The sequence below is a fragment of the Alosa sapidissima genome, chromosome 23, assembly GCF_018492685.1.
Source record: "Alosa sapidissima isolate fAloSap1 chromosome 23, fAloSap1.pri, whole genome shotgun sequence".
Taxonomy (NCBI): domain Eukaryota; kingdom Metazoa; phylum Chordata; class Actinopteri; order Clupeiformes; family Clupeidae; genus Alosa; species Alosa sapidissima.
This window is the reverse complement of record NC_055979.1, coordinates 7389957-7412125: the sequence shown is the minus strand read 5'-3', so window position 1 is coordinate 7412125 and position 22169 is coordinate 7389957. Positions and strand designations below refer to the sequence as shown.

The 22169-nt window shown below is 38.3% G+C and overlaps 1 protein-coding gene and 3 long non-coding RNA genes across 5 annotated transcripts in view; 1 reads left to right on the top strand and 3 right to left on the bottom strand.

Annotated features, from left to right (window-relative positions):
• Positions 1-194: 194 nt before the first annotated feature.
• On the bottom strand, positions 195-11710 carry LOC121698931. Its single transcript, XR_006026897.1, has 4 exons — positions 11352-11710; positions 3226-3608; positions 2341-2551; positions 195-385 (listed from the first exon to the last, which is right to left on the bottom strand). It is a non-coding gene; the product is annotated as an uncharacterized LOC121698931 (long non-coding RNA).
• On the bottom strand, positions 6827-9882 carry LOC121698929. The gene is made up of 4 exons (XR_006026895.1): positions 9620-9882; positions 8522-8589; positions 8157-8331; positions 6827-7793 (listed from the first exon to the last, which is right to left on the bottom strand). It is a non-coding gene; the product is annotated as an uncharacterized LOC121698929 (long non-coding RNA).
• A 1754-nt stretch (positions 11711-13464) lies between the features above and the next one.
• On the bottom strand, positions 13465-17054 carry LOC121698930. The gene is made up of 2 exons (XR_006026896.1): positions 16898-17054; positions 13465-15139 (listed from the first exon to the last, which is right to left on the bottom strand). It is a non-coding gene; the product is annotated as an uncharacterized LOC121698930 (long non-coding RNA).
• A 286-nt stretch (positions 17055-17340) lies between these two features.
• mbnl2 (muscleblind-like splicing regulator 2) overlaps positions 17341-22169 on the top strand; it is a 57825-nt gene continuing 52996 nt past the window's right edge. Inside the window, exon 1 of one of the 2 annotated variants that reach the window (XM_042081445.1) lies at positions 17341-17583. The gene's annotated coding sequence lies outside the window, so the exon portion shown is untranslated. Of the gene's footprint in view, positions 17592-22169 lie in introns of both variants that reach the window. The other variant, XM_042081447.1, reaches the window with a different exon arrangement.

Sequence of the window (22169 nt, the reverse complement as noted above, 5' to 3'; positions counted from 1 at the left end):
AACAGTTCCGGAGAGAGAGAGAAAAAAGGGTGTCTTTTTGACGCACTTTGCGTCAATCGGGTTCTAAGGGTTAACAGACAGTCATGCTCACTATGCCTAAACACATTTTTTAAATGTAATAGTGAATCTTGAACTGAAGCTTGCCTTATAGTGCATATGAAATCTTGATTGCAATCTCAATATCTGTTGGAAAATGAATCACAATTAGATCATTTCCCCAAATTGTTTACCATAGTTTGCTTTATGATTTGCTCAGTTGTAGTGCTAAAACTTTAAATACAATTCATAACACAACTGTGGAACCTGGTCAAACCTGTTATACAAAATCTTTCAATCACTCTACATCTCTCCAGATCTCCATCTGACCAAGTTATCTTCATTTCCTCTAAATAAAAATAGAAGACCAAGAAATACAGTACTGTGAAACTTGTTATCTGGAACGCATAATCTTTTACTGTAAATGACGTGAGGAAACAGATGTATTTTCTTACAAACACTGTTTTTACATTTCACAATGCAGTGATCATTGCAGTTATCTCCTAAGTAATTTGATAATGATGCCATTGCAATGATATCAAGAACATAAGTGTATAGAGACACTGCATGAAATCTCAGTTCATGTTTACTTTTTCTTTTACAGTTTTTTTATGATTGTTTACACACTAAAATAAAAATTTCCACACAATTTGCAAAATTCTACTCCCAGGAGCAAAAAACCTCCACAGATTAGCACACACAATGTCTGCTTCACCCTTTTTGCAAAACATTACACACAGTGATTTGTAAAACTCTACACACATTTTAAAACCTTAGACACAGATAAGGATTGTGAGGTTACTTCCTTGTCATTACAAAGCCCCGGATTGCCAATGTCCACACTAATGAACGAATTGGATAATCACATCCACCAGTTGTGGAAGCACACATGTGCTAATTTGAAAACGCAGCACTCAGGTGTGCTATAAAAGGCAGCAGTTAAGTTCACCTGTCTTCAACAAAAATGGGAGGAGCTAGAAGAAGTGTGAATGAGAGGGGGAGCTCAAAGAGGAGATGAAGGAGGTAGAGGAAGAGGAGAAGAAGGTAGAGGAAGAGGAGAAGAAGGAGATAGAGGAAGAGGCAGACAGAGAGATGATGAATACTGTAGTTACACTATTCTTGTTGCTTAGTTTTTCTTCAGAGTCAAAGTGTATGTAGCCTACTTCAGGCAGTAATTTTTATTTGTCTACAGATTTTATTTGTTTCATTGAATTCATTAATGGTTGATTACTGTAACTGATTATGATAAGAAATACTGTAAGTATTGAAATAAATACTTGAAATATTCAGTCTGCAGCATCAGGGTTGTGCCGTACTTGGTAGGTTTATAGTAGGCCTATTTGTATACATTCTCCCTACAGTATATCTCAAACTAATCATGAAGAATGTTGTGGGTTTGTCACTATTGCCATCTAAATGATCCCTTACATAACAATGTCTGGCCAAAAATCTAGCACATGCTATTTCCTAAAATTAGTTTTTTTACAAACGTGTTTTTTATTTATGACAGCAGTGTGGAACTGGCAGCAATAGTGTCTGATCATTGAGGATAGCATTTTCACAAAAATGTGTGTATGTTTTGACTGAAGTGTGTAATTTTGCAAACAATCTAGGAATTATGCAAATTGAGTGTGGTGTTTGGATAATTGTGATTATATTTTGAAAAAAAGAACCCGGTTTTCAAAATTGTGTGTAAACAATTGAAAAAAAAAACTGTAACAGAATGTATCAAGTAGTGGCCTCTAGATGGAGCACAATTCTCACTAAAATAAACAGCTCATCAAAATTTGGATATAATTTGCTATTGTCTTTATGTCATCAGCTATGTATCGAAACATAGGTCTGATATTTTACAATGTGTTTGAGATACCTTGAAATCATTATTATTACATTTGGAAAGGTATGATTGTCTTACTTGAATATTTTGTATGACTGACTTTTGAATAGGCTATTTCACAGATAAATATCCCTGTTTATATCCATAAATAATAATTCCAATGGCTAATAATATTTTCAACTATACTAAAAGCAAACTTACCTAGACTATGGTGCTGTATACACTCACTAAATGAGTGTGTGTGTAAATACTGTATGTTGGAGAGCTAGAGAAGGAGAGAATGTTGTGTATTGAGAGAGTGTGGATGTGTTTGTCTGTGTGTCAGAAAGAAAGTGAGAGAGAAACTGTTTCTCTCTCTCTGTGTGTGTGTGTGTGTGTGTGTGTGTGTGTGTGTGTGGTGTGTGTGTGTGTGTGTGCGTGCGTGCGTGCGTGCGTTTATGTGTTCATGTGCATGCGCGTGTCTTTACCTCGGGCCTGGCAGGGGCTGTAGGTGGTGCGTGGGTGTTCTCGCCACTGGCTCCTCTCTGCTCTAGCCCTCACAGCGGCCTCCATGGCACCTCTCCTCCCCCACACACGTCAGCTGCAGGCAGGCAGGCCGCACACACACACACACACACACACACACACACAAAACCACCCAGCCACTCAACACCTCAGCACAGCACGCCATCTCTCCATCTGCATCAACAACAAAGGTTTTCTTACCCATGAATAAGTGATGAGATCTGTCTATCTATCCATCTATCTATCCATCCATCTATCTATCTATCTATCTATCTATCTATCTATCTATCTATCTATCTATCTATCTATCTATCTATCTATCTATCTATCTATCTATCTATCTATCTATCTATCTATCTATCTATCAGTTTGATTAAAGGCATAAAATGGCCAGAAACAAGAAAAACATTTCTGAATCTGTTATTGAAAGCTACTCCATGTGAGAAACAGCCAAGAAACTGAAGATACAATGCTGCATGCTACTCCTTTCACAGAAGAACGCAAACTGACTCTAACCAAAGAATAGAAAGAAACACCAGTTTCAACATCAACAGAAGAGGTGACTTCAGGATGTGATGCTGGTGACAGATTTGTAAAGAAAAATACATGTCTCATGGCTGCATGGCCAAAAAAGAGAAAATATGGACAAAAGAATGCACAGTTGAAGAACACTTGAAAGAAGTGTTAACCCTTGAAGGTGTAGGTTTTTGAACGTTCTAAGTTCCGCAACAATTGAAGGTTCTAAAATTCTATGTTGAATTCAATGAACCCAGATATTCTTTAGAATGTTAATTTCCCAACATTCCCGTCACACCGGTGTGATGGTACTCCTTTAAGGACAGACAAACCTAAGGTGTCCAGATCACAAAGAAGAACACTGGAGGAGATGCAGACCAGACACTGGAGGAGAGTATGATTCCATCTGTGAAGCATGGTGGAGAGAGTGTGCTGGTCTGGGCAGGCTTTGATGGTGGTGAAGTGGGACATTGTAGCCTCGTTGACACCAGACCCTTCTCAATTGAGAGTGGGTCTGGGAATGGTTCACTGACTTATGACTTCCAGCGGGGACGTAACTAGTAGTGAAATTAAACTTACATTGGTGGATTATCAAATCATTTCAGAAGTGTAGCAATCTTGTAAATGAAAGATTAAAATGCAGTTGTTTACCTTGGTTGTTACCTACTGTACCTCTCTTGGAAATGGGCTTAAATGGCCTCTTGGCCAGACAGACCTGCAGAGTAAATCCCAAATTTGCCGAAGGTTCGTATGAGAATTCCCAGGCTATAGGGACATTGTGATAAAAGGAATAGACACCATACCACGTGGACAGTACTTGACTGGGTCCAGTTTTCTCCTAAAGGAAGACAGTGACCCATGGCTCTAAACTATGAAAGACCCATGTAGGGCAGAAACAGTTGCATTCTGTCTATAGAGTGGAATTGAAATTTCTAAGTGATCACAAACTTTTCAACAGCAGTGTATCTATCATACCCGTCTCTCTGAATCTATCCATCTGTCTGTCTGGAGGTGGATATACACACACGCATACACACACAAACACACACCTACACACATATCTATGCATGAGCACTTACCCACCCACAGACAGACATTTACTGGATGATTCATAGCCACACAGCTGAGTACCTCAGGCACAAAGCACATCTTTCCACATGTTAATGCATCAGTTTTTTTTTTACAGAGAGCTCCAGGAGTAAAGACGTTACTCTTTAAATACTTTGCAGGGAGGGCCTTAAAATTCGGCCCCGTTTAGTTTCCTTTCAGAGTATCCATCCCTGAAATACCCCACATTATTGGCCTGTGATACTGACACAGTAATAAATCGCCATAGCAACCACAATCATAAGTGGGGCACACTGCAGGGAATCGGAGGACCAGGATAAAAATGTTCTGTGAAGGCCTCAGGAGCTTTAATGTCACATATATGAGTCTCCTATAATGCAGTGAAAGACACTGTCTCCCTGCCAACGGCCCATGGTGTTATGCCAAGAATTGACCCAGGTGACATTTGACAGGTTTATCCTGCAAAATGATACATGGTAGTTTACAGTGATGTTAAACCACCTGTTACATGATATATTTGTTAATCTAATTCTCTCTGTCCATCATCCGCTCTTTATTTCAACCTCTCCTTCATTTCCTGGGTGTGGACTATACCACCATCAGCACTGCAGTGAGTGATCATGAAGCAGCACCATCAATATTCAGTCTGGGTAGTTCCCAACCAGACATACACGCTGCCAATGAATGAGTGAGTGAGTGAGGTGAGTGAGAGAGGGGGAGAGAGAGAGAGAAGAGAGAGAGAGAAGAGAGAGACTCTGCCTTACACATGCCATCAAATCTAAGCATACAGTAGTTTTTCATTGCAGTCATCAGACAGTGGATTATGCAGCCCACAGACAGACTGCATGTTGCGAGTTCTTGTAGCTGAAACCGCCGCTATTTGTTTTAATTTTGTTCCAATTTCATGTATAATTCCCTAAGAATGAAGAAGAGGCTGTCAGCAGCGGTAATGCCACATGCACTGTAACTATGACGTCAGGCCGTTAGTGCAGAGGAAGAAAGGGAGAGAAGACCAGACGCAGGCATTACACATCCAGAATGTAATTAGACCAGTTCCCTGTGATCCCACGATTTGTTGAATATTTCAAAAGAGGCTCACATCCCCTGGGCCAGCTAAGGACTGCTAAGCGGAGTGAGCCCTGGGAAGCAGGAAGCCAGACAGAAGAGAATCCTTTCCCAGAGCAGCCTATAGGCTTCCCTGCTGTGGATTTGTGTGTTGCATGTAATTCACAGGAACTAACCCTCCAAAGATGCTTTATGATGCGCATGGTCAACTGTGGTATAACAAGGTCAACAATGGTCAACAATGGTCAACAATGGTCAACAATACATAAACAGGGCAATATATCATATTATATACGCATACAAATTATATATTTTAAAACTAGAAGTCCAGCACATTTTTTCCACAAAAATAAATCACGCTGAAAGGCCTATATGATTCTAACTGTCTCACTAAATTGCATTATCCACACTCAATTCTCACTGGTATCTGCTAGACAACAAGTACCAAAACATGATTAGTTCATAGATTTCACATGTAAAATTCATTTTATACAACCCCACCCCCACCTTGCCTGTTCATAATTCTGAGAAATTCTTGAATTGTGTGCATGTGTGCGTTCACACGTTTATGTTTACGTGTGTGGGTGTGTGTGTGTGTGTGTGTGTGTGTGTGTGTGTGTGTGTGCGCGTGCTTGTGTGTTTGTCTGCGTATGTGTGTTTGTCAAACAAACCACCGTGTTTGTGCATGTGCATGCATGCGTACATATGTCTACTGTGTGAGTATGTGTCATACGTATGATTACTGTGAATGTATGTGTGTGCGTGTGTATCTGTTTATGCACATGTGTGCACATGGAATGGGTTAACATGACCCCTGGAGGCAAACATACAGAAAAAATTGGTCATCCTAGGCCCTACAGTTGTCAAGATATTCACAGAAAATTGGGGGGGGGGGGGGGCTACAGATCAAAACAAAAAATGATGGTTCCATGCTATCCATTTGGGGTTACATGCCCACCAAGTTTCGTGTACCCCGGTCTTTCAGTGTCCCGGGAAGAGAAAAAAAGAAAAAAAAAAAATCTGACTAAACCTATATGACCACCGCTTCGCTGCATGGCGGTCATAATAATAAACAGAAATAGTTTTCTGATTTTCAGAAACTTGAAAATAGAGATTTTTTCCAGTAATTATATTTATGTTCATGTTCATGGTTCTTAGCAGATGCTTTTTCCCAAAGTGACTTTACATTAAAGTTAACAATACAGTTTTTAATACAACTGTTTACTTACACACATTTTCAAAACTCATTTTCTGTGCTTATTTTTCAAAACTCTACACTAAAATAATACTAATAATAAACTACTGATAAGAAATGTCAATATTAGTTATTATTAAACAGATAATTGTACGAAGAGCAGTATCGCAACGTCACATATTACCAGCCATCCCGTATTTCCAACCTCTTACGTGTAGGCTAGTGTCACTTAATATTAATTTCTATACAAACCAAGACGGTGGATTCCTTAAGAAACACAAGCACCCACACCATAATGTATCTAAATTAGCAATGTACCAAAAATTTAATTTTACCGTGCACTGTAAGAAAATTTCCCGTAAAAAAACAGGAATCAACTGGCAGCAGAGTTTCCAGGAAGTTCCTGTTATTTAACGGTGCCCTGGTTTAACATTAAGTTAATGTAAAATAACAACATTAATTTCCTGTAAATTAACAGGAAACAACTGGCAGGACTTCCAGGAGCTTCCCGTTGTTTAACGGCAGACTACCATAACATTAAATTCCTGTTAAGTATATAACATCATTTTCATGTTGGGTAACAAGAAAAAAATGTGATCTTCACGTTAGTTACACAACAGGTCTTTAATTTTTTACAATTACAGGAAACAAGTTCCATATATTGAGTTCATCCACTCTCAAATCAACATTTTAAAGATAAAAATCAATTTTTTCACATCAGTTACTTATTTGTAGTTTAACAGATATTTTATTTCACAGCACTTACTTGACAGTCTAACAGTAAAGTAATCTTTGAAAGATGAAGGGACATGAAGCAAGATAATAGTAAATAGTAATTCAGGAACATGTAGACTGACTATAATCGTATTTCAGGATCAGGGAATAAGACACAGAAGAATTATCATGGAAAATAAAAACATCGCATTAGGCTCGTGTATCATGTATGAATGTAAAATGTAGATACATAGTAGTATTTTGAAAATCGGATTTCAAAGAACAGGTAATAGGATACAGAGGAATTACAATGGAAAACAGATACATTGCATTAGGCCCGTTTAAAATGTAGACACGCTATCTAGTAGTATTTTGAAAATCGTATTTCAAAAAACAAGGAATAAGGTACAGAAGAATTAACATGAAAAACAAAAACATCGCATTAGGCTCGTGTATCACGTATGAATGTAAAATGTAGACACGTGATCTAGTTGTATTTCAAAAATCGGAAATAAGGTACAAAAGAATTATCATGGAAAATAAAAACATCGCATTAGGCTTGTGTATCACATATGTATGTAAAATGTAGACATGTTATCTAAAGTAGTACTATTTCAAAATCAAATAAGATACAGAATAATCATCACAGATATTTATCAATTATCAATATCATTGCATCGCATTGGCCTTGTGTACATGTGAGAATGAATAAACTGACAGATTATGTCCAGAAGAATTTAAAGTAAGAGATGAGTATAAATGATAATCAGGGAGGGAATCAAGTAACATTCATGAGAAATCAAGTAACATTCACTTTACTTATTAGTGATTGTTCTTAGGCTTCTTCTGGGCCTTTTTCTGTGAGAGAGAGAGAGAGAGTTACAAAAACTGATAGGGTACACTAGGATTCATGTAGAGGAAAATTGTGCCAAAGTGAATGAATCGGATGTGAATTTGTAACGTTAACACACTTTCTCACAATGAAATTAACTGACATTTATTACTTACTGTAACTGCATTTATATTTGATTTAATCAGTTGTATAAAGTAGAAGTATAGTGTTATGTGGTTATTACAGCAGTACTATGCATGATTGCTCTCTTCAGAGGGTGTAATCCTGCATAGTAGTGCTTATAACTACATAGTAGACTACTACACAACCCCCCCAATACATACCACACATAAAACAAACTCTGGTTCGAAAGTGTGACATGAACTTACCTCTGGAAGAATTCAAGGGTGCACGCTGCCTCCTCCTGATATTGCAGATTCAGAATATAGAAGGTGGAGAAACATGTCGCAATCCCTGTTAGAAATGTGGCGAGGTTGGACCCTTCACAAACGATTAAGGATTCAATGCTGACCATCCACTTTTGATGATTACCTTGTCGTTCACCTGAAAAAAAGAATTTATCATATTAAATTTAAGATATAGATCCACATGTCAACTATGATTAGATTCCTTTTAGGATTTTGTCCAAACAAAATTCAATACAGAAAAAAAAAAAAAACATTTAGTGTTCAAAAGTTGATTTAAATATGTATATGTTGATCATTATTACTCTAGTGAATGAAAACAAACATACCTAGTAATATCAGGCGAGGCGTCACAGGTAGGCTTGGAAGACTCAACATCAGCTACAGTCGCACATCCCTTAGCAAAAGAAAAGAAAGGCACTGAACAACTCTTCATGTGTGTGTGTGTGTGAGTGAGAAAGTGAATGTAATCTCTGTGAGTGTGTTGTGTGTGTGTGTGTGTGTAAGGAGTGAGTGAATGTGAGTTGTCTGCAAGGTGAGTATGAAAGGTGTGTGTGTGTGTGTGTGTATGTGTGTCTGCCGTTGAATGATTAAAAGTGATGAGGCGGGTGTGATAAGATGTTTGTGTGAGGAATGTGTGTATGTGTGTGCAAAGTGAGGGTGCTTGCTTTTGAAATGGTCTGTCTTATCAAAACCACATTGTTTATGGTTTCTATATATGTGTGTCTAAAGACCTAGATAGATAGATAGATAGATACTTTATTGATCCCCAGGGGAAATTCAAGACCTGCATGTCTCTTTAATTTGGCAATCTGGAACACAGCATGGAAGGTCTATATTGGGTATATTGTCATGAATTTAGGTATGGCTCACATAAATAGACGCAGTGGACTGATGCCCACATATATGACATGTAAACATCTTCCTGTTGCATGCCGCTAGCTCAAATGAACTCAGGAGGAATACCATACACGTGTCATGCAACCACCTCTGCTATGGAAAGCTAGCTAGGCTACTAACTAGCATTAGCTTTCTAAACTGTCAACTGAAGGACTTAACACAACTTTTAGTAATTACCAGCACGGGCGAAATCCATGCATACAAGTAAACACTGAAAGCAGTAGTCACACTACACTGATCCGTTTGTGCCATATTGTTTATTTGGCCACTGGTTTATTAAACTGATGATGCTAAGCAGACTTAGCTAGCAAACAGTGTTATAGCAGTAAATCACGCGAGTTAAACTATCAACAAGTGATAACGATAACGCATGGCGAAAGCGTGGGTTTGGCTAGCTGAATAGCACTGCTACTAACTTCGTTTCAGCAGGGTAACATTCAGAGATGTTGTATTATACAACTTGTATAAACATGACCAGTGTGCTTTCAAACGTTGTATTTCTGGTCAAAGATGACAGATAAACTCACCTTATTGTGTTGATGGGTTTGGGTATGATTCCAACGTATCGTCTTCTCTCATCAGACAGCTTCCCATCACCAGCTCGAAGGTAACGTTAATAGATAACGGGAAGTACGTGTGTTCCAGAATAAACATTACGGGCGTGGTAAATAACAGTGTTGGAGCCTGATTTTACACATTTGTCTTACTAATGACTGGAAAGTCCTGTTTATTGAAGGAAACAGGTGAATAATGTTGGAATCTGGGTGTAAATTTACAGAAACTTTTTACAGTGTGACTCCAAGAGCTCAGCATTGTAAGGCTGCCTGTACAAATCCGCTTGGAGCTCCAGTGGAATTTTGATTTGCGACGAGAATTCTTGGGCTAACCGTTGATGTGCCGTGAGAAAGGTTGGGAATAGGCCCAGCACTAACTCCGAGTGTGGTAAATAAAATCAGATATTTCAAGCAAAGTCCCGGTAAGAAGAAAACAAGATTTTGCTCAAATCTACACACCTATGGCTACTGAAAAATGTAAGGTTCATTTATCAAATGTTATTTTGAAGTATTAAAAAACATTTTTGTTTTAACATTTTCGAATGAAATGGTTGGTAATTAGCACGTTTAAAATAAATCATTCCGCCAATGAGGGATCACAGAATCACAGACTCTTCTTGACTGTGACATCTTAGTGTTGATGGAAAGCTGACATAACAGACACTCATCAGAGGACCGCAAAGGGTGAGAGGGAATGTAGAGCTGGATCATGAAACTACTCAAACTGCTTATACACTCATTATTTGCACACAAACATGTCTTTCAAACACCATAACCCTACACCAAATCTGCAAAAGCATACAGTACTAATTCTCAGAGTTTGACTCAGTTTTCAATTTCCTAAAACACATTTTGCAAAACACCACACACAATTTTCTACCTAAAATCTAACAGGAAGTAACTTGATTTAATTCCTAAAACAACGCCTATCAAAATGCCACACTTATTCACCACTTCATACTTCAATGTAGACACTCATTAATTTACTGAACACCATCCAACCATTGCCTTAGTATACTGTAGGCCTAGAACAGAGTTTCTAGAGGATTTCTGGTTGAAATGTTCAGGACCAATGCATATACTTTGAAATGAAAATGAATTGGGCTTTAACGTAATGTTCTACAAAAGTCGACTCAGTGTAGCTCAATGTTGTTTTCTGTTCCTCCAGAAATGCCTTAGAATGCACGTTGGTTTCTGCAGTTGAAAGGGTCTATAGGCCTATGAATATGCATACCCAGCTTTGAATGTTTGAACATTTTGAATGTTATGTGTCATTTTGCTGGAGATTTGAGGCATTTTGTGTGAGCAATTCTGGGTTTAGAGTTTTGAAAAATAGACAGAGTTTTGAAAATGTGTGTAAAAAACTAGCAAGGTGCAGATCTAGTGTCCTACCAACCAGAGTGAAGGATTTTAATTTAATTTCCGGCTGCTAGGACGCCAATGAAGAGTAATTAACATAGGAGCTATGCGTGTCTTCACATCTGATCACATGTGTGTACTGTAATGTTTATTTCAGTTTTGGATACACACATGTATTTTTGGAGTTTTCAGAATTGAATGAAAGGCATCACACTATAGCATAGGTTTTACATGAACAATGATGCACCAGCCTTCCTCACTAATATATCAATACAGCTATATGCTCTGTAATATCAACTTTCAAACAAGGTTGTACATTTCAGGGGTAATCTGGATTGACATTCACCTTACTGAATAGAAGATTAAGCCCTCAGACTTGCAGAATACTCTAGGGGAACCAGGGGGTTAATTGCTCTGCTGACCTGGAAAAGATGACACACACGCACACACATGCACAGACACACACATTTGTGGCATGTCGTTAGCCCAGCTGTTTACAGTAACTGCCTTTGTGTTAACGTTTCAGGTTAAAAGCTGTCAGTCAGAGTAACTGTATAAGTGCATGAGTGCAGACATTGGGATCAATTTTGCCCTTGACATGAATTTTCCATTCAGTCCTATACAAGAAGCACCTTGAAGGAATGTAACATCAATATATCAAAGGCACTTTACTTTGTGTAGTGTAGCAGTCATACATTCAGAAAGACAGGCAGACAGTAAAATAGACAGCTAAATATTAAACAGAGAGATCGAGAGAAAGAAATAAACCAAACTATAGCTTATAGAAATTATAGCCTAGTTCTGCAAATACTGTGCATAGGTCAAATATTAAGACAACACCCTGATAACACCGCAACTTAATGAGCACCCAATTCACAATGCACCTCATTTACTTCCAGCCAAATACATTATGAATGCATTAAAACACATTATTTCCATGAAGCCCGGGGAACTGCAGGAAGTGTGGGTGGTTGAGCGAGCACAGGCTGACTAAATGATCAGGATTTAGACGCTCACGGCCAGTTCATAGAGGTCAGACCACTTCGGGTGAAAAACAAATATTCTCCAATCAGCGTCAGAAATGTTCCATGAGGGTGGTGGGCCAGTTGCTGGCTTCTGCCCACAAACCAAGGCAGTGGTGTATCTGAGTAATTGCTTATTGTGAAAGGTACTTTAGGGATACTGCGCAGAGACAAATCCCACTGGAGCAATCATGAAATTATTCGAGACAAAAATATTTTTTAGGGGAAAATAAAAGTTAACAGACATCTTGTCTAGACAAAGAAATACTGAGTTACAAAATAAATTGAAAATTATACATTAAGTTGGCAAGAGCTTCTCACTCATGTCGATTTGACGTTTATAATTACTTTCATAGGCAAAAATGTACCAGACAGTCTTCATACCTTAGCTGCTATCAATAAAGCTAGGAAGAATATTAAGCATTATTGACCACCCGCCCACAAGAGAGGGGCAGCTTTGGTAGAACTATAACTCTGCCGACAACATCTTTTTATATTGACCACCTCTGCAGTTAGATCAATACTAGAGACCCATGAGAGTTGGACTGAGAGACCCAGACTGTGGTTCAACATTATGAGGCCTTTATTGCCTGTCTATGCACAATTTCAACCAAATTTTGCTGCTCTTATTTTTTCATTATTATATGTGCCCTCTTATTTACTTATTTACTTACTTTTTTGTTTACTTGAATGTTATGTTTGTCTGTGGACTTAAATTGGAAAAATATGTCTTGTCTTCACCGTGGGATAGTGAGAAACGTAATTTCGATCTCTTTGTATGTCTGGAACATGTGAAGAAATTGACAATAAAGCTGACTTTGACTTTGATTGCCCTGCACTCTTTCGTCTGCATCCCGCACCTAGTACTGCAATGCTCAATCAAGAGTGTTGTGCAGATACTGAGGCAACTGGCAAGTTTCTCTCACTTAAAATACTGAATGTATTGGCCAATAACCTGTTCATGAAGACATTCTGACACTGTATCACACACACACACCGATGAGAGGTGTGGAGAGTATAGGCAAGCAGAGATTTTTGAGAGAATTTACACTGCAACACCCACACAAATACACACTATGATTGATAAAAGAGATAAATTATTTATTTGCGATGTTTTTAAAAAATGCCTTTCTGCACACTCTGTTCAGAGATCCTTCTCTACAGGGTCCTTCACTGCAGTGATCTACCACTTGCTAGGGAGCTTAGCATCTTGCTGTTCTAACTCAGCTGAGAATGTCACAGGCCACAGTGGTTCGCAGGGGACAGTTTGAGAGGTGGGATGGGATACAGAGGAAATTGGTATCGCAAACACAGCTTTGCAGAGGTCTTATAAAGGGATATGACAGGGTCTGGCAGCACAAGGCAGGTGGTCTGTATATTAATGCATATTAATGGATGCACAATGCCATATATGCTCTGTCTGCTGCCATGTGTATCTTATCCAGGGTTATTTTGTGAATTGTGGTGCTTATTGACCTTAAATGGAGTTAGGCGGTCAAGAAAAAAAAAAAAAAACACAAATACAGTCAGGCACATTCCCGTTACTCTGACAGTAGTCTTTGTGATGTGGGTTTTAACATTTGAGGTCAACGTATTTTGTGCTTCAGCAGAAATTAAGAGAAATATTGCAGGGGTCTTGGGGTGATAAAAGTGCAAAAGTGTGCTCTCTCATGGTGGATCATGGCGATAATGATCTTGCGCAGGATAGGGAGGATAAGGGTTCTTTTTCATTCAGGATTTTGTTTGTGTGACTGGGCTGGTCACCACTAGATGGCTTGCTGGGGCAAGGTGAGGATCGAGAAGCCCAATCAGCCTTGTTCCTGCATTTCAGGAAGTAACATCAATTCATGTTGGTATTGTGTTACATTGCATCAGTTACATCAGTTGGTAAAAATACACTTGTCTTAGAGCCGAGTCCCAAACTGGGTGGGGTTCAGTTGTCATACATCACATAAACTTGAATGGCCTCATATTCAGGACTGCAGGATACAAGGGCCAAACGTGTCCTTTTAAAGTATAGCCTACTTCAGCATGGTCAAAGCTCTGTCTCTGGTACAAAATACCAAATGAGAAGTTGTCCTCATATATTTGAGACCACACAGCTGCATTTGTGAGTGAAAGCAGAAGATACTTTGCCTTAAAATAGTTTCCGAGTGGAGTTATTTATTTCTTGTCGCAGTGCTGGCTGACCTGTGCTGTTTCTGCTCTCATTGCAAAGCCAGAGTAATGTTGACTAAGTCCCTGCGGAGCTCAAGACAGTGAAGAATGTTTATGTTTGCAGATGGTGGCTGTACTTGGTGTGGAAAAGGAGGGGGAAGAGTTTACAATACAGAGAGGCCAGGATGCGTATACGCTGAGGTCATATCAACCACATGGACATTTGGAGGATTGGAGAGTGTAATTTAAAAAAAAAAAAAAAAAAAAAAAAAAAGGTTTGTCATCTGGGCGCTGTGCCTTGTGGAAAATGGTTTTGTCATGAGTTTTACTGACCTCTTTCTCTTTAAGAATAATTAGGTGAGGCACCAGCAAAGTTCTGTAGACCATGTCAGCGAGTTACTTGGTTCTGTGAGGGATCTATTGTGAGGCTTTTCAAGGTAATAAGCCCTCATGTTAAACTGAGGCACATGGACCTTATTCCAGATAGTCCACTGAAGAGAAGATTCACCACAGTTTACAATGGGGTGACTGTTTCCATGTGAAAGCAGTGCAGCATTTGACCGTGCCTCTGTACATTTAAAAGTCTTGTGACTTGCATGACATTAAAATGTGTCCAGGCATGGATTTGAAAATTCATCTTAAAAGCCATATAGTGTGCTACACATTCTAAACTTTTCTTGAATGGTACTGTATTATCACAGCTACAACACAAACATGTTATAATCTGTTTTCTATATAGCTGAAATGAAATCATTTTATTTTACAGTTTTTTTATCAGACACATTTTTACAACTCTGTGTCTATTTTTCAAAACTCTAAACTGTCAAACACATCTGTAAAGCAAACATTTGCCTAACGCTTTTGTCATAGGACATTTTGGATACATCACACTGTTGCTCAAAACCTAAAGCTCTTCTGTCTTGCATGGGCTTCTATTTCCAAGGGTGAAAGTCATCTGCAGAGAGAAGTTGAAATTCACAGTAAACATGTAAGCAATATTGAAACCAAAAAGTAGTGATTTCCCCCAAATAATTTGCTGTTGTGAATACAGTATTTTACAGCCAACAAGAAAAAAGGAAGCAAAATAAAAATGACTAGATGTACATGGAGTTTTGAAAAAGCTGATTTTGCCAAAGACAGAAATTACTGTATTTCCAAAGAAAGAAATTACTGACTAAATTACTTGGCTTTTCACAGAGAAAATGTATTACTGTGCATGTGTTTGGGAACAAACATTTCCAGAAAACAAAATTAAGCTGCGGTAATGGTAACTTGGGGACAAAAGACAAGATTTACGTAAAATCGACTTTTTTGTAGAACATTACGCTAAAGTCCAATTCATTTTCATTTCAAAGTATCTGCATTGGTTCTGAACATTTCAACCGGAAATCCTCTAGGAACAGATTGAAAGGGTTTATACTTATATTTAGATATCTATTTAGGCATATACTTTGTTTATTAAGCGTTTCTTATGCGTTATGGTTTGTATATTATAGTATAGTATTTTCATTAGGCTATTGATTGAATTGACATTGTTGTTTATTATTGCTGTTCTCCTTGGTGTAGTCTTACCAACTTTTTAAATTGTTTAGGCCTACTGTTAAATGTAATTATTGTATTGTTGTTACTCATATGTTGCTTTGGACAAAAGCGTCTGCTAAATACCTTAACCATAGGCCTACCAAAGGCAATGATCGGATGGTGTTCAGTAGGTCTAAAGTAATGACTGTTTGTACATTGAGGACTGAGTGTGAATAAGTGGCGAATAAGTGTGCCATTTTGATAGCTTGTGTTTGAAAAATGAAATCAAGTTACTTCCTGTAATTTTTGAGTGTTAGGTCGAAAATTGTGCAAAGTTGAAAAAAAGTGTAATAAGTTTTACCTTGTAGGCTATTTTATCTTGCATCTATGAATGTAAATAGTTCTAAGTTTAAAATACATGTAGAACTATCCAAACTGCCATCAATCTCATTTTAGCTGTGTACAAGATATTGCATCACATAAACAAAAAGGCAACAAGCCAAACAACATCATACGCATGACATCATCTGTAAGACCATATGCAGCTTATTTAATTATCACAATAATAATGATAATAATAATAATAATAATAATAATAATAATAATGTCTCGAGCTCCAGTCCTGTCTTGAAAGGAATCTTATAGACATCCTCTTGCTATCTATTTATCATATCAGTAGAGGTAAACATCCTCTTGTGAACAAGCTGAATCTATGTAAAGTTAACATGTTTAGTTATTCATATGCATTCAAATGCAATGTTGGATGCATAAGATTATGAATACACTCCGGATGAGGTAATAAAATGTAAGTGAAGAGTTCACTTACAACAATATATTATAAAAACAGCTATTTTATAAAAACGTATACAAGCTCTTGACATTTTGTTTAGGCCTACGTTACACAAATGAAATGGCAAAAAACATTTAACACCAAACATAAGAAGGCTATGGTTTGGAGAGAGGTATTTTGTGTTTTCTTAGTACATATTGTAATTACAAATATGTCAATGAAACTATCATTATTTAAGACTAACGTTAAGATTGATTAGACTAAATGTTTAGCCTGCTAGTAGGCTAAATATGTTACGTAAGTTAGAAGCTACCTTAACTTATAACGTTAGCTCTGCAAAGCAGTTCTTTCTCTTTCAGCGACAACTTTCACTTTCTAAAAACTGGTCGAAGGTTACAACACCTGTTGTGCATCAACGTGTTCATCTAGTAGCCTACTAGAAGACTAATGTTTGAGAACATTAATCTGCCGGTTGAAGGACTTCTTAGCCATTTTTATACTTGTTGATTAAAATCAGGGTAGCCTACATCCATTCTACCCCGGGAGATTCATGGTTGTTTCCAAGGCAACAAGCAGACCCTTGCCCTTCCCGGGATACTGACATTCATTAGGAGCATTCCAAGTTGGACTGTAATAGGGTGGTACCGTCTTTTGATATTTTTCTTTAAACTACAAATTTCTTCTGTGCACAGCAAATATTGGCATTCTTTTGTATAACTACTATATTAATTGTTTATACCACATAGATTATTCATATATCACTATTATTACATCGGTAATTATTCATTTACAACATACATACCCCTTAACTACATTTCTCCTCCCAGCTGTCAGAGAGCTTGTTGCTCGAGCCGCCTTACAGCAAAGTAACAGTAGCTGGAGGTAAATCTTTGCACCTCTCTGGAAAAATAGTTTCCTTAACTCCACATGCATTTTGGGGTTCAAGTCACTACAGCCTTAATTCATCCCACTTTGCTCGTCACTTGAGGACTTGTTAAACGAGACCGTCGACCAAACTCACTCCAAGGTAGCGAGCTAGCTACTGTCTGTTGGTGATACATACCAGAAGCGCAGGTCATGGTGGTCAGGTAAGCAGGTAACGTTAAGTCAGCTAACTGTTAGCTACCTTTATCATATGTTATGATGGCTCTTCATTAATTATAGCCTGCCTTTGTGGGGAAATTAACTAGAATAGCGAGCTTATTCACATGCGTAAGCACTCGCGTGACCAGGTAATGAACTTGGAGTAAAGATGCCAGACTTCGCTACTGTTAGCAGTTAGATAGCTCATACATTTAGCAGCTAAGTTATGCTGACACATAAATTACGTAGAAGGTATCCTCCTAGCTAGCTAGGTATCTATGGATCAGATGCATGCGTGAAATTCATTCTCCGTGCAGGCTAATGTAAGCAATGAATTACATTTTCGCCTTGCCCTTAACTTCGTTATGATGACGTTTTATCAGCTATGCCATAACGGCAAGTTCTCAGTATACATGATGGGGACAAAAACGTGCTCCTTGGTGTCGTGTTAGTATGTCGTCATTGCTTGAAAATCACGCTGGCAGACTGTGGACTTCACGGGCTAGAATGGTGTATCCCTGGCAATGTTACCTTTTTATTGTACGTTAACGTTAACATAGCTATGCGGTTGTTCCGCAAGTTAGTGAAAGCGTTCATCTAACATTACTGTGACATCTGTAGCCTAAAAAGAGAACTATTCACTTTAAACAATCACTTACACTTAAACAGTCACTTTATGATTAAATTCGATCACATATATGTTTAGCATATTTGATGCATTAGCTAGAAGATGTCCATGTGGGCATGTCAGTTTGTGAGATCATGCATAACCTTTAAGAAATATCCAACTAGCTTTGCAACCACTTATTAGACATTTGTTGCATCATTTGCTGTGATCCCCAAGTGTCCGTACCACCGGTCCGTACAAGCAGACTGGGGAAGAGAGATGTCCATGGAGACATCTAACTTACAGTATTACGATGCACGTCCTTCAGATCACTTAGCAACATAGTACTGTCAGAGGTATCAAGACATCTAACTAAAAAATGCTATAACAAGCCAAACAATACTGGTGACTGTAACAACAAAATGTAACCAGGTAGAAGTATTGCATAACAATGTGGCAGTAATATTCAGACATTAATAAGCGAACGAGTAGGCTTATTATGGAATTGCTGAGAAGAAATTATGAAATAGGATGTATGTTAAGATGCTTTGGTAAGTCTTAATAAATCTTAATGCATGGATGACCCAAATAGAAGTTTAATTCCTTTAGGCCTATCTGATATCCAGACACTCCTAGTTGTTTACAGAGAGTGGGCCATGCATATTATTATAATGCATACATATATTAAATGTTCTTGCACAATATCTCTCTCCCCATTACAGAGCAAAATGAGTTTAATGGATGGGGGGTGGGTTCTACGTGTTCAGGGGTCATATTCTACACAAAGAGATCTCTTGAATCTGATTTGCATCTGAACTTAATTGAGATTAGATTCAGAGACATCCTCTGGTGTGTTGTCCTCAGCAGTATCCTTGGAAATTACGGACTTGACACATTGTATAATGGAACAATGAAACTATACCTTTTGGTTGGCTCATCTTTCTCATTCTTTATTTCACTGAATAACTCTTGTTTGTGTTTTTGTTTTTGTGAGAAACAAAGAAAGTGTTTTGTTCTGGTTTGATTAACATGTTGACCAAACCAGAGCGTAATGGTTACTGGCAGGGCTTCTTTGAAGAAACTGAACACTGCAACTTGATATTTAATTAGTCTACAGCTAGCGCTGAGTAGGCAGAACCTCATGGTCGATTTTGTGATGCTGCTGTTTCACAGCATCTTTCTGTCAATCTTTTAAATTGAACAAATGTGTAAATGATTGCATTACTACAGAATTAACAAGGTATTTATGTTCTTTAAAAACATTGCAACATCTTCTAAGATGGCGGTTTCTTTTAATGCTAGATTTGTAGAATAATTTTGTGTACAGCCATGTTTAAAGGTGCATTTTAAAATACACAAATAGCCTATGGTAAAAACAAGGATTTGTGTACATTTGTATTTGATGGTTCTGATTGTGTTGTTAGACAGCAGATCATCAAACAGACAAAGGATGTCATACCGGCTCTCAGGCAGTGGGATTTTTATTTATTTATTTATTTATTTATTTATTTATATCCCTGTGGTAGAGCTCTGTCTCTCAGACCTCAGGGGAACTGCTATGTTGTTTGGCTATATTTTCCCTCTTCTTCTCTCCTTTTATTGGGCCCCTTGCCCGGTTGCAGAACACTGTAGCAGTCTGATGTCAGTGGCAATGATAGACTGAATGTTCACAGTAATTGAGGCCATAACACGTTGTAATAGTTAGATTATTATGTTGTTATTGGGTATGTCTATGTTATGATAACATAGCTAGTCTTTCAGTTGAAATTACATGCTGCTGTAATTATACACTGGATAACATAAACTTCCTCTAGGTGAGCTGCATTTCCTTCTATGGTATGCTTACGTTTGAAATCGTCCCACTGCTATAAATTATGCTCATCCTAAAAGTGTAAGATCACCGCTCGAACTCTATAGTTAATCTACTGCATCGTGTTTTCTTGGGATGAAGCCAGAGCACCTGGCTATGTCCATGTCAAGGTTGACATTTATTTTTTTAATGCTTCTGCAGAACCTTATGGGCTGCAGAACTTATTTTGCCTTTTTCTTTAACATGTGGCCATTGCTATTACAATGCTGTCAATGCTGTTTTTTTCCCTTGTGCTGAAGATGTAAAAAAGTTTTCTCTCCTTCTACAGCATTTGCTTTGCATACATTATAGGTGTGTGGATTGATGGTATGTAGTGATGTAAATACTGCCAGACCACAGTTTCACAAGGATTGAAATGAAGACCAGGGCCTAATTTCTCAAAACTTCTTAACATTTTGTCATTCGCAAGTTACAGTATACCTTAAGCTCTACCTTAATGTTTTGACATGTTTCCTGAAACATTCATATCATTTCTGGAAGCTATATGTCCGTAAGATTGATCTGGACTCAAAATGTCATGTTAGTCGCAATACACATGCACTTACTGCCAAGGAAGACCGTATACGGCATTACATTTTGTGCTTTATTTAGGCCTAGGCCTAAACATTTGAATCCCTTTAAAACGGGAATCTGTGGGTAACATGTTGCCTGCGTTATACTTGGTAACATATTCAATTTTGATTTGCATATTTCTTGTTGATATTTTGAATAACAGTAAATTACACGACTTTGAGAAAAGTAAACAACTTTAGTAAGGTATACTCGTAATGTCATCGTAATGCGTTGAGACAATGTTATTGGGAGACCTGATCCTGCTTAGTTGTTATTAGCCATAGCATGGCTAACACCAGACTGCTTCTCAACGGAGATTGAGATTGGATCTGAGGACCGTTCATCCACTTCTGATTCAAAGGGGCATAACCAGCAGTGAAATAAAATTGGTACATTGAACTCTTACCAAAGTTTTTCGGAAGAATAACAAACATATCTTTCTTGTGAATGAAGGTTTTAAATGCAGTTGTTAACTCAATTTCATATAAAATACAACCGCACTGCTAACTGCACTCCTTTGTCTGTCATCATATAAATGCAAACCATGCTGGATAAGCGCTTATAATTGGTTCCTTGGTTTTTGGTGATTTTAAAAATCAGATTCAATGGGAAGGTCTCCAGACAGAACGACAGAGCAAATTCAGATTGAGATAACAGGTTCGTCTGGGTTCACCTTGGCTAGTTATGGCAGAATTCACCCACACATCATCATGTTTCTCGTCAGATAAGTGACTAATGGATGTCTAATTTGGAGATGAGAAATGTAGCCAAAGTAATCCTTTGCTGGGCCCTCATTTGGTGAAGGGTCAGCCAGGACGTGAGTTTGGGTGTGGATAGCTTGAAGGAAGGAAGTAACGCCTAGATGTTTTGTTCTGGAGGCAACACTGTTTTCTTCCTGTTGGAGACTTCTTTTGCTTTGTGCCACATTGAGAACATGACCTCACAGGCATATGGACTAGATGACTGCATTGTTGTGGAGTGATATGGGCACATACTGTAGAAATCAATCCAACATTTGACGTTTGCTTGTTAAGGTTATTCATTGAATAGCAGTCGTACTGCAGTGATGTTAAATGACCTTTTGAGTGATGTGATGTGACCACACTTTGTCGTACAGTTTTGAGCAAGAAAAACTTTCGCTAATAAAATATTGATATGTCCGTACTGTTGAATTGTCTGGTGAGTGCCCACCTTGTATGATGACGAGCTGATCTTTTTTGACAGAGGTAGGTGGGGAAAAAAAAAAACAAATGGTCCGTTCACCCAGTGAAAGGCTTTAAGCTCTGAAGCTGGCCTGAGGGGTTATTAGGGTTAGTTCAGCAGCTGCCTGGTCAGAGCACGTCTTGCCCCATTGATGTTTGACCAGTGTGTGTCGTTTTAATGTTCGGCCGCCGTCGCCTTTGTAAAAGCTCTCGGCGCTGTCACATAATTGCTGTCCACTCACGGGAACGAGGGCCCGAAGCGCCAGAGACAACAGCTGTTCTATTGATTCCAGTGGAAGCATCGTGAACAGGGCTCTGACTCATCACTTCTGCATCACTGCTGCATCCCCATCCCAAACC